Source organism: Branchiostoma lanceolatum, chromosome 19 (genome assembly GCF_035083965.1).
Source record: "Branchiostoma lanceolatum isolate klBraLanc5 chromosome 19, klBraLanc5.hap2, whole genome shotgun sequence".
Classification (NCBI taxonomy): domain Eukaryota; kingdom Metazoa; phylum Chordata; class Leptocardii; order Amphioxiformes; family Branchiostomatidae; genus Branchiostoma; species Branchiostoma lanceolatum.
This window is the reverse complement of record NC_089740.1, coordinates 7,505,012-7,517,400: the sequence shown is the minus strand read 5'-3', so window position 1 is coordinate 7,517,400 and position 12,389 is coordinate 7,505,012. Positions and strand designations below refer to the sequence as shown.

The 12,389-nt window shown below is 39.6% G+C and overlaps 1 protein-coding gene across 1 annotated transcript in view; it reads right to left on the bottom strand.

The window, feature by feature from the left end:
• The window catches only part of LOC136425320 (ras-related protein Rap-2c-like), a 38,652-nt gene extending 26,694 nt beyond the window's left edge, over window positions 1-11,958 (bottom strand). Inside the window, exon 1 of the mRNA XM_066414166.1 lies at window positions 11,828-11,958. The gene's annotated coding sequence lies outside the window, so the exon portion shown is untranslated. The remainder of the gene's footprint in view (window positions 1-11,827) is intronic.
• Window positions 11,959-12,389: the final 431 nt, after the last annotated feature.

Genomic DNA, 12,389 nt, shown 5'->3' with positions numbered 1-12,389 from the left:
CCTATAGGAATACAAATGCTCTTCTTTACAAGACACGTCAAGATCTTTATCTAGATTCAAAAAGGACCTATAACACAGAGAGGAATATCCGTCAACATTCTCCACAAGGAAGTCTGACCAGATCAAATCACTAGTCATCTATCTATTGGGATTTTGTTCTCAGCCATTAGGTCTTCTCTGACCTAGTAACGATAAAGAACACAATCAAACTAACGTCCCAAAACTTTATGTAAGACACGATAATCTGTCGCAGACGTCCATATCTTTATATAGCTTCAGGAGAGACCTTCATTCTACAGGAATACACGTGTTCATCTTCACAAGGAGCCAAGACAGGTTCAGATCTTTATTTAGCTTAAGGAGAACCCCGATACACCTAGAGGAATATCCGTCACCCATCTTCATAAGATCTTCTCTGGCCTTGAATAGACAAAGGAAACATCAAACTAACGTCCCAAAACTTTATGTAAGACACGATAATCTATCTCAGACGTCCTTCATTTAACTTTAGGAATGGCCTACCACACTCAAAGGAATACACGTGCACGTTCTCACAAGAAACCGCATGCGCAACACGCCCAGATCTTTATTTAGCTTTAGAAAGGACCTATCGCCACAAGAACAAATGACAAGATGTCTCTGTACAATCTATTTGGGCCTTGTTCTGGGGCATTGGGTAACTCAGATGTCTTCTCCGGCCTTGTATCGATAAAGAAACATCACACTAACGTCCCAAAACTCGATGTAAGACAAGATAATCTATCGCAGACGTCCAGATCTTTATATAGCTTTGAGGAGAGACCTTCATCCTATAAGAATACACGTCTCCATATTCACAAGAAACCAAGCCTTGTATCGATAAAGGACACATCATACTACGTCCCAAAACGTAATGTAAGACAGACGTCCAGATCTTTATTCAACTTTAGGAAGAACCTACCACACATCGTGGAATCTTTGTGCCCATCCTCACAACTTGACATAAGAAAGCACGACGCGTCCAGAATTTTATTTAGCTTCAGAAAGAACCTATCACCTCGAGGAATACACTCGTTTATCTTCACAATGAACTCTGACTAGAACAAATGACTGTATATATCTGCACCTTCTATTGGGACCTTGTTCGGAGGCATTAGGTAACACTTGCTCAATTTTGATAAAGGAAATCTCGTGCTGATGTTCCCATACTTTAAGAAAGACATGACAATCTATGGCGTACGTCCATATCTTTATTCAGCCTCAGGAACTTCCTTCCTCCCAGAGGAACATATGTTTCCGTCTTCCTCGCACCTCCAGATCTTAATTTAACTTTAGGAAGTACCTACCAAACCCAGAGGAACACCCTTGCCCATCTTCCCAAGGAACTCTGACCAGAACAAATGACTAGTCATCTATGAACCATCTATTGGGGTTTTGTCCAGGGGCATTAGGTGAGATCTTCTTTGCCTTGATATCGATCAAGTCTGCCCTAACAAGGGGATTGGTATTGATTTTCGGATTTCCAATCCAGGCCTGTCCAATAAATAGATTTCTCCCATCCATCACTTCATTGTCCACTGCTGTTGCTCGTCAATAACAAACTTGAGAACTCAGGGTGCAAAATTAACGCTTAAGGTGATTCTAGAGATACATACGTTACCAATCATGCATATGGCACTAGCTCAAGCCGAAATATGCTAATATAGTTATAATTTCTATCTACGATAAAGCAAACAATTAGAGAAACCCAACAACGATAAGGGATGCACCGTTGTGACAGAAATAGTAAATTGAAGAAAAAATTGAGATGATAAGGAATTTGGGTCAAGTAGCAGCTGGCTTTTATCTTGACTGTTTAGCTTTTGCTCATTCAGTAAAACCTTTCAATTTGCAAACCCAGATGGTACGCCATTGCTATTTTTATACAGAAAAACCTTGACATAGGCAAATAAGCTCAATCTGTAATAACATGTTTTACATCCATTCCCAAATCAAATTCCCACTGTAAGAAATCAATTGAGCCCCTTTCATTTGATGTATGTTATGTTTACAGTCAAAGGTAGCAGCTGGAGATACTGTTGTGCTTTCAAAGGCTTGTTCAGAAGTGGTTTGGGTAGGAGGGAGTGCGAGTTGACTCAGAGGTCTTCTCCGGTCTTGTATCGATAATTATTTAAAGAAACATCACACTAACGTCCCAAAACTCGATGTAAGACAAGTTAATCTATCGCAGACGTCCAGATCTTTATTTAGCTTTAGGAGAGGCCTTCATCCAATAGGAATACACGTCTCCATGTTCACAAGAAACCAGGCCTTGTGTCGATAAAGGACTCATCATGCTAACGTCCCAAAACTTAATGTAAGACAGACGTGGTTTGGGCAGGAGGGAGTACAGCAGCACTGGTGAGGTAGGATATGGTGATGGCCTTGGTGCTGATCTCACTTACCCTTCAGCGGATGGCAAGGTGGTATTGAGGCTAGGGTTGTGGACTTGTTGTGCCATTGGTAAAGGCACTGTACGCTTATTTCTTCACCCGGTGTACATGTCAAACGCCTATAGGTGGTTTGCCAATTATGTGAAACAAACAAACTCGAATAGCCATTCTCATGAGTTATGTTATACTTGTACGTACACTAATAATTCAAGTCTATAGCACACGTCTATAGCTGACATATTTACAGGCCTTAATAACGTTTTGCCTGGAAAATGTCAGGGGATTTGATACTGAGCAGGCTTTCCTTGTGAGTGGAGTGAAATAAGCCATGCACATCTGGCCGCACTAAACTTAACTCCACCGGGACTATCCCATACTTAGAAATGATAAGTACCAAATCTGCTTTACGTCGAAGATAGCTTTATTCTCTCTTGAATGTTTTGTAGTTGACGTCAGGCATAAGAATAAGATAAGCCCACCAAGATACAGGTACACCTGGCTCAAAATCGGGTTCCAAGAAGTGGTATTTGTTCGTTCTTTAAGACTTATTGCACACATGTGTTTCATTTTTCTCTCAAGATTTAACCCGGTCTTTGCAAATGCCGCTTGCTCCTCGAAATCTGCATATGATACTTCTGTAAAAAATTTGAATATGGTAGATAATTCTCTTAAGTGCACCATAACCTTTTCGGTGTACCTTGAGTGATTTATATCCATCAGGAAGAATATACGATACTGGTATTAAGAATATAAGAACTCAATATCGGAAGATATTGAAGGTAGATTACATGACTTTGCTTAAAGGCCAACCTTCTCCTCTTGCACGGATAGAATGTATCAATCTTAATAGTTGCTCTACTGATAGGATTAGCTTTGATACGAGTCGACACATTTTGAATGTGTAAACTCGCAAAGAAAAAATATCGAAAAAAATATTGAGTTGTTGGAAAGGTTTTTTGGCGAACTTTAACGTAGGCAAAATGACATCAATACATTGTTATTGCCTTAGTCAGACTACTGTAAATGTTGAAACGTTCGCGGTGGTTTTATTTTCGCAGACAAATTCATTACACCGTGAATATATACGTTCCAATGTATTACTACTTTACTACAGTATTGTTTCAACCACGAAGAACCACAGAAACCCCCTTTCCCAAATTACCGCGAAATTAATGAGGTTTCTGTAATTAAATGGAAGCCACCCATAGCAACGTTAAATAGAAGTGATGGAAATCTAACAGGTAGCACACATTAAGGAACAGACACCTAATTAAACCCTGGCATTTCCACCACTCATCATCGACCAGTTAGCGCCTTGGCTAATTAGATTTACTCAGAAACCCACGGTGAAGACGACCTCTTCAATTAAACAACCGTCAGTCAATGATGAATAGGAGATTGACATTAGAACATTTAATCATCTCTGCATCTATTTCATCAACAGTGATAAGGCACGTTCTCATTAAGTTCATCTAAGGGATCCAATCTAAATAAATTTTGGGTTAGAATGTGGCCATACTTAACTCACTGAAGTCAAATACAGTACAAATTGACGTCCCAGCGCCACATGTATAGCTTCATTAGATAGTTTGCTAAGATCTGCAAATCGATCAAGAGCTAATCTAGCTTTCAAAAAGCTATTCGTCAACTGTACGTAACAAGAATAACAGAATGTAATGTACTGTAGCGTTCAGTGTGGCGTTTGGATTCCCGAAGCTCTTTTAAAATTGTTCAGTGAGGCGTGTTCTATTATAAGCGCTGCAGCACTGCCAATTGCATGCAGGTCTGGTTGGCGACATCGTCTGGGATTCGAACTCTAGACCTCTTGGTCCAGAGATAGAATTGCTGGATCACGCTCGTATGCTGAACATTTATTTTCGGTCCAGTGTGTCTCACGAATTTCCAATTCCTGTGCAACCAACCAACCAAACGACAAAAAGGCTGCATCTTCCTAAGGAGCAGTAAACCAATTTTGACATTCAGTAACATATTTAATATTCTCATCGACAAACCGTTCCCCTGTCACTGCGTGCATTTCATTCTACAATATTCGGAAATCAAGTTGGCTATGAATCCAACGAGCAAACGTTTCCCATTTTTGTGTACCATAAGAAAAAAAGTCACTTTACTTGGTTCAGTCGAGCAGCAAGACTTCCTCGCAAAGGTCAACTATCCTACTCACTGTTGACTGGAATGATCCTGAAAGGTTGACCAAATGAGAGAGTTGGTCAGGCGATAATGTCAAAGGTCGACAACCAAGGCGAGTTAATGCAGTATTTTAGCCGGACTGATATTTCCCCCGAGGGGTCACTTTTCTTTCAAAAGGCCATGTTGGCTTCACGGGATGCCCAAAGGTTGCTTCCCCTCAATTTCGTCAGTGTTGAGTGTCAGATACACTATCAGCCGTAGCGTTGGCTATTAGGTACCATCTTTGATCGTGAGAGGAACCATTATAAATGGCTTCAAATGTACTTAACAGGTCTTTGTATGACCTAAACGTGCGTAATCTATATAGATACTCATGGTATATGGTTCATAATTATCAAAACCAAATAGAATAACTTGTCGTTCTATGGATTTGAGTGACGTCACCATATCGCGCGATAATTCATGTAAAACTGGGCATTTGACATCGTTATCATGCATAATGATAAAGTAGAGGAATCAACCTTTTCAAAAAAGTAAGTCACCCTTTGTCCCTCTGCTTGGTACCGAGTTGCTATTTTGAGGGATCTGGCTCATGGACTATTAAGGCTAATACAGGTACAAAACCCTATGTAGATCCAGATGTGTTTTCTCCAAGCACAGGTTTCGGTCGAGAGGGCTAGGAGTGGTCATGATTTTAACATTTCTCTCCCCTTTCTCTCTCGTGAATGGAGAGAAACGTTAAAAACATCACAGCTACTCCTAGCTCTCTCGACCGAAACATCTGCTTGGAGAATACCATATGTGGTGGGTGTCACCAACCATACTTTCTTCCTGATTTTCCATGCGTTGCCTCCAAGTGCTGAGAAGCTCTTTTATTGTAGTCATTGATTTGTATCCAGAAAGTGAGCACGCTTGTACCTATGGGTACGTGCTTAGAAAGCTTAAGGCAGAACTAAGTGCACCCATTCTAATCTTCCCATTGAAAGACATCAAAATCATTCAAAGAACCTCGCCACCTTGCCGGAAGACTGGGCGCCTAAACGCCCCGACAAATTCCGATAATGACCTCTAAAGACCAAAGATTCTGACAGGCTTGTGACCCGCTGCACTATCCATGTTAATGGCCTAGCATGACACTAACCTAGAATGAAGGCGAAGCTAAAAACTGTCTCTCAGGATTTCCTCGATGAATGGCTGCAATAAGAGGCTTGCTAGTGACCACAATAGACGTTACTGAATTACTGTGCGAATACCACGTGATGGATTTAGTGATGTACTGTAAAATGTGCAGCTGCAGGAAGTAACATACAGTCTATCTTTTGAAGCCAGTAAGAGCTTAGTAGAAGCACGTTGTAAACTAGGAAGACTGGCAGTTACTGTCCAGTACTAAAACAGTGCGGTCACACGTGTGGAAGAATACAAATCAGTCTATGTTAGTATTCCATGAGTCGTACTGGTACGTTTGAACATGAGACAAGAAACGATTCACAGCAATTAACGTGGTAAGACCATTACACAACATTGTGTGGGGCCTATCACGGTGCCTTGTGGTACACACGAAAGGTCCATTTGCTTAAGACCCTTCTTCGCAGCCCTAAGGCAATATGTGGTTAGCTTAACTATCCAGACTACCAGGCGACATAAAGATCTATCCTTACCACTTAGTAGCCATTTTAAAAGCGGCAAGGCTATGAAACAGTCATCGTATCTCATTATATTTCTTTTAGGGGGGCAAGAAATCTACTCCGGCATTGAATCTAAATACGCTGCTCGAAGAGGCGTCTGAATATATAAACCTTCTTGATTTCTATATTAGCTTTCACATATACGTGCAAAGAAAAGTGATCAGTGAAACAAAAAATTGTGTTCCTAACCTGCTTCTGCTTTAAAAAGATCTACCCAATTCATAGGAAATACGTTGTTCTACTAATAAATCTAATATGTTGATGAAAATCTAGCTTAAAAATCAATGTTCAGTGTGCTTCAATGAGTTTTAGCGTATGATTTAGATGGATTTGAATATGTAGCCCGTAGGTCATAATCAAATGTCTTGAAATTAGACTGGCAAATCCATCAAAACCTTGCTCTTGGCTGACTTCACTTCGTGGAAAGCCTCAGGAAGATAAGTCGAGTCCCTCGTGAAACGAAAGTTAAGATGATCTTGGCAAGATGACAAATACTTCGTGGAACAGGCACATAACCATTATTTGGGATATACACGTACGCATTACAATATATGTGTGGGCGAAGTTTTAGATATGGGACAAAATCGGTTTATCGTTGGGGATAAGGTAGACAGCACAATATCAGGATTACCATGTGTAAGTAAGATACATGTAAGATAGATCCTTTCATTGTATACATTTCACTGTATCTATTCAATCCATGAACATAAAAGATCTCCTTAGTGGTATGTTTCTTAAACCAAAAACTCTCAAAGCCTCTTTTCATATGCACGGCTCAATGGCTGTAAGGAAAGCTTTTCCTTGAGATCTATTGTAATCAAGCCACCATTGACCATTCAGTACACTTTCAACGGATCCTTTACAAATCCACGACAAAGGTCGACATTTTGCCCTAAGCTAGATGTATCTCACAGACTTATGTAAAAGCTTTTTGAAGCTACCGTAGACACGATTGTCATGCTTTATCTTTGTGTTTGGACCAACTCCCACACAACTCGTAAAATAGACGAGAGTAGAAAGAGAGCCTAACAGTTTCCTGTCTGTTGTAAATAGCACTGATAAAAAAATCAATAAAAAAATCTATCCACAAAACGCAACAGATTGACTCCAGTAACGAGTTCTAAGTGCAAAGTTTTAGCGGACATGCTCCAGAATGTGCCAAGGCTTTAGGAGATGTAAACAGTATTTATATAGACCGGGCCGCTTGAAGGAAGACGCTCAAGACGTTATCTTTTGTCATCTCTTGTAGGAGAGATAAGAAACGAAAAGAGAAGCGACGTCGTGTCTACAAGAAGCTGTGCATACATCATGAGAGAGTTTTCCTATCATCCTCACGAGGCACACACTGAGGACCTAGATGTCTATCTGCTTTGTACATCCCCACAGGAGATTTCTTTATGTGCGAACGCTTTAATGTTGCATTTCCTGGGGACATTTTTGTGTCTGATATTTGCTTTTAGCTCCACGGTGCTCTTGACAGAGAGTTTTACGGCTTTTCACAATCTGTGCGGTGTTATGGTGATGTCGTAGTACCAAGCTATCTGCATTATTCATCTGAAACCTCAAGGGTAGAATGCACAATAAACATAGCATAGATATGTTGTATACAGCCCCTCGCCGCCCCTGGCATTCTGGTATTTAAGTCTTTATGTTTATCAAAACAAAAGCCAAAAGTCTTCTTTTTTTTCTGTATCAGGCAGCTATTCTGTGTAGCTTGACTATTTGATATTCATTTGATTTTTTTTCTAGCACACAACAAATATGGAATAAGCGAAAAAAAAGGCAATAATACAACTGTGCAAGGGTGGCCGGAAGCTTGTAGCTTAGATGTTGGTCAACAAAAAAACTAGAATTACAGCATGAATTTAAAAAAAAAATCAAATCAAGTCTTGTATGAAAATGAATATCATATAAATGCTGAGAAACAATCAATTAAAAAAAGAACATGAAACTAAACATAAGTTAAACCAAAGTAGACATAATGACTAAGAAATCATATCAAGAATTTCACCTCCGGCTCTAAGGATATCAATGATAGAAATCTCGGATGTTATTAAGTATGACGAGGCGTAAATATTCCAGCTTACAGTGAAAATGATACTGACTTTTCAAAAGTAAACTTCTGCTTTCACAGGGCAACATTTGGCAGCATTGAAATGCATTCTTTGTCACAGTTGTTCCACTGGTCGTCAGACCGCTCTTTGTACTCCTTATACTATGTCATAGAAATGCTTCACACTGTGATTTGAATCTTTTATTTTAAGCTGTGAAGCCTTTCTTGTCAAATGGTTTATGTGAGAGCACCGTTACCGCATCAACCTTATACAATCAATCACAGGCTAAAAGTAGCCTGTTTTCTTGGAGTCTGGCTTTCATGTTGTACTTTTAGGAAAAAGATGACCTAGATTTAGATTCCCCCCGGAGTTCAATCACAAATGGAAGTGTGAGGGAAGCATGTCCAGTTCATCCTTATCAGAGCCTTGTGTGTCCCAATTTGTGTGCCAAATGCATCGGTCTACCACGCACTGTTGCCTGTCAACAGTAGCCGTCTCTGCATGTAGGCAAATACTGCAAGGCTTTCTCAAACCAATGCATGAGAAAAACGTCAACCATGGTCCCATGTTGAGCACAAATGAATTCAAATTATCTGGCTTAGAATAAAGGTATCTAAGGTGCTTACACAGGCTCTATGATGTTTATAGCACATTAGGGAAGTTCAGTTCTGTAATAAACTCTATGTGATTTCGAAATTACGGACAATTCGTCTTTCAATGAAGAAGGACGTTAAAGCTGAAAGAAGATTTTTTTCTATTTTATGGATTGTAAACCAATCAATTAATCTGTTCATTTCAAGTGAACAGCTTCAATAGTGGTCGTTGAATCTGCTATGGCGTGCTTTGAAAGTCTGTTAAGTTTGCAATCGTCCTATAGGATATGCCCTACCTGAGATCCATATCATCGCTTCCATATCTTAGCTAACAAAGTTATCTACAAATGAGCAACTGTACTATGATAGACAAGGGCATGACCTTTAGAAGATAGCAAAAGATTGGATCAAATGAGAAGCGAAGTTGGTAACATTCGTTGGAACACTGGCCTCGTTTTCGTGCATGTCTCGTAATACTTTATGGCTCGAGTCTCGCGAGAGCTTATCGGCACGATCGAGAGTAATGTTGGACGAGATCTTACAATCGGCCTATTGGCAAAATTTCAGTCACGAAAAGTGAACTTTTTGATCACATAAGAACAAACGGAATCGATGGCGTCGAGGAGAAGCATTCCAATTAGTACGTTAAGATATATTTCAAGATAAAGTAAAGATAGAAAGGTCGTTTAAGCATGAGTGGGCCCGAGTGATTGCTTGGGGCAGTGCCAGTAGAGTGCCGTTACGGTAGACGCTGAGTTGGAACTTGTGGAGAAGTTATACTGGATTTTGTACTTCATCTTCTGTGTTGTTTTGCAAGAAGCCTTCATCAGCTTTCCATGACTACAAAATATTTCATTTTATTTTGTAGTTTAGTAGAATTTCTTGTATGTTGCATCCCAAGTCTACAACCATAGGTTTCTGCTAAGTCTAAGTGTTCTACGTGTTTTTGCACAGGGGCAAAACTTGTACATTACTTTTAGGGATTTAGCTGAAATGGTACTAGCCTCACAGTTGAGGTCATGGTCACAATTATGTGGTTGCTGGGAGCTGGGAGACCCAGGTTCAATCCTGGGAGGACATATCGGTTGCACCTGTCTTTCGAAATGGACGTAAAATGGGTGTCCCGTGTAGGTAAATGGGAATGGATTGCAAGTTTACTAGAAGCCCCTCTCTGCAAAAAATATACCCTGCTACTGAAACAGCAAGGAACTTGCTGACCTGTGTGCCACTGGGTACTACAAGGTGAACAACAATGTATACATGGAAAGACGTACTGGATGCCGCAAATAAATGCGTACAGAAACAGCATCACTGAGACAAACCCTACATCTGCTTGGTGACTAGGAATCCCCAAATAAAGTCGTCTGAAACACATGGCTATGGGGACAGTACTGGGCGTACATATTGTGTAACCTTGAAAGCAGAATCGTGTCAACCTAATAAGGCAAAAGCCTCTGGGAGCGTCGGACAGGTTTACGCCCTACAGCAAAGTCTTACTGAAATTAAATCAATGGCGGGACCAGACTATCTAATTTCATTAAAAAATCTATACCTTATACCACTAGTCTCCTAAAATTACTGAATGACCTATAATTTTTCTTTCAAAAATAGTATATGCTTAGAATTGCAGAAATCCAATAGCTGGCATGAGTATGTAGCGAACTATTAGTTGCCACGAGTCAAGCATTCATAAGCAATACATACAATTGTATAATTGTACTATTTAGGTTATTGAATTGTTATGTGAAAATAAACGTTATAACTGTAGATAGAGTGATAAATGGTGATTGCTTGTTGCAAATAAAATACAATTCTCACCCATTTAGACTTGGGAAGCGATGCAATGACCACAATTTGCATAATTTGACGTAATAGTCCCTCCGAAGGACATTCGACCTTCACCACATTTGTCCATTTGAAACTTGATACGTATGACCTTGCCGGAAATGTCACAAGACTAAAAATGGACATTTTCTCCTCTCAATGTTAAGTCCCAACCCAAAACAAACAAAAACATACCCTAAAATATCGTATGCTAGGTATTTGATTATGTAAGAAATGTTTAGCTGCCGTCTAACGCTTAAAAAAAAGAAATCGCCTGATGCATTGAGAAAATAGATAATATTTGAAAAAAATTTAAATGGAAAAAGAACTACATAAATGGCATTGAATAGTTGCCTAGCTCTTGCTATGATGACTGAATGACAACATTTCTTTACTTTCTGTATCATATTTTTACACGCGTGCAAAATGTCAATAGTGCGAATCAAACGTGGTAAAATAGCGCAAGATTCCAGTCCAACCGTGCAGAATGTCACGCTAGGTTCTGTGAGGATCTCTGACCTCGCTATGGCACTGTCCAACCCAAACACGTTCGTACCAACACACACTAAGTGCCTCCCTAATGCAGACCTAACTGTTGACATCCGGAATGTCGAACGAAAGCCGCTGTTTGTACAATCCAAGGCCTGGCGTTCTCCCAATCTCACACTCCGAGAATCGCCATGTAACTAGTCCTCAGTAAACCTAGCAGATACCTTAACGCTTATCATGGTAAACACACACATAATTCTCAACCTTCTCAGTCTCAAACGGAAATGTGTATAACTATTACTTATTTGGCAACTCGTTACATTTTAGGTCGTACTAACAGCTTGACGCTGTATTTTTCTTTTGAATTAGTTAAGATATCGATCAAAATAAAAGAAATATAATCTATGTATATTTACACCTATACTACGGGAACTGAAGACAGTGAAATGGAAAATTCTTCACAATTTTGGTCAACAAAAATCACATTTTATACGATAGCCATAATAAAACAACAAGTTTTCAGCTTAAGAACCTAAGATAAGATTGCGGATAAAGGGAATATGAATACATGATTGTATAGCAGTAATGCGTTTGATATTATACAGAACTCGAAACACACTTACTGTAATTCCTGGTATAAATCTTCAAAACGAATTTCCACTCAGAAAATGCTCGGGCTCTGCAAGCTAGACTGCGCCTCCACAACACCGTGCTATCTCGACAACTGTTATTGCCACACTACTCACGCCTGGAGCCGCATGGGGGCTTTTATAGACAAGCCGTGGGCAGCCCCCAGGCAAAACACTGCTATATCATTAGGCCAAAACAAGTAAATATTATGGATGACATCAATACGGTCATTAATTTTTACTGATTTTTAAAAAAAAGAACAAAATGGTCAACATGACGAGAAAGTACCAAAATGGGAAAATATGTCGTGAACACTGCTATCTTATTAGGCCACAGCACGTACATTTTATGGATGACATCAGCGCGCTCATTAAATAATTTTTGTCTGATTTTGAAAAAAAAAGAGAACTTTTTCTCCTCAGGAGATGGTCAACATGACAAGAAAGTACCAAAATGGGAAAATATGTCACATTGATTGTACTTGTATAAGTACACTGTCTAGTAAGGTAGCCATCATGCAATTGTAGAATAGAAACTAGTTCGTTACTTGTAAAG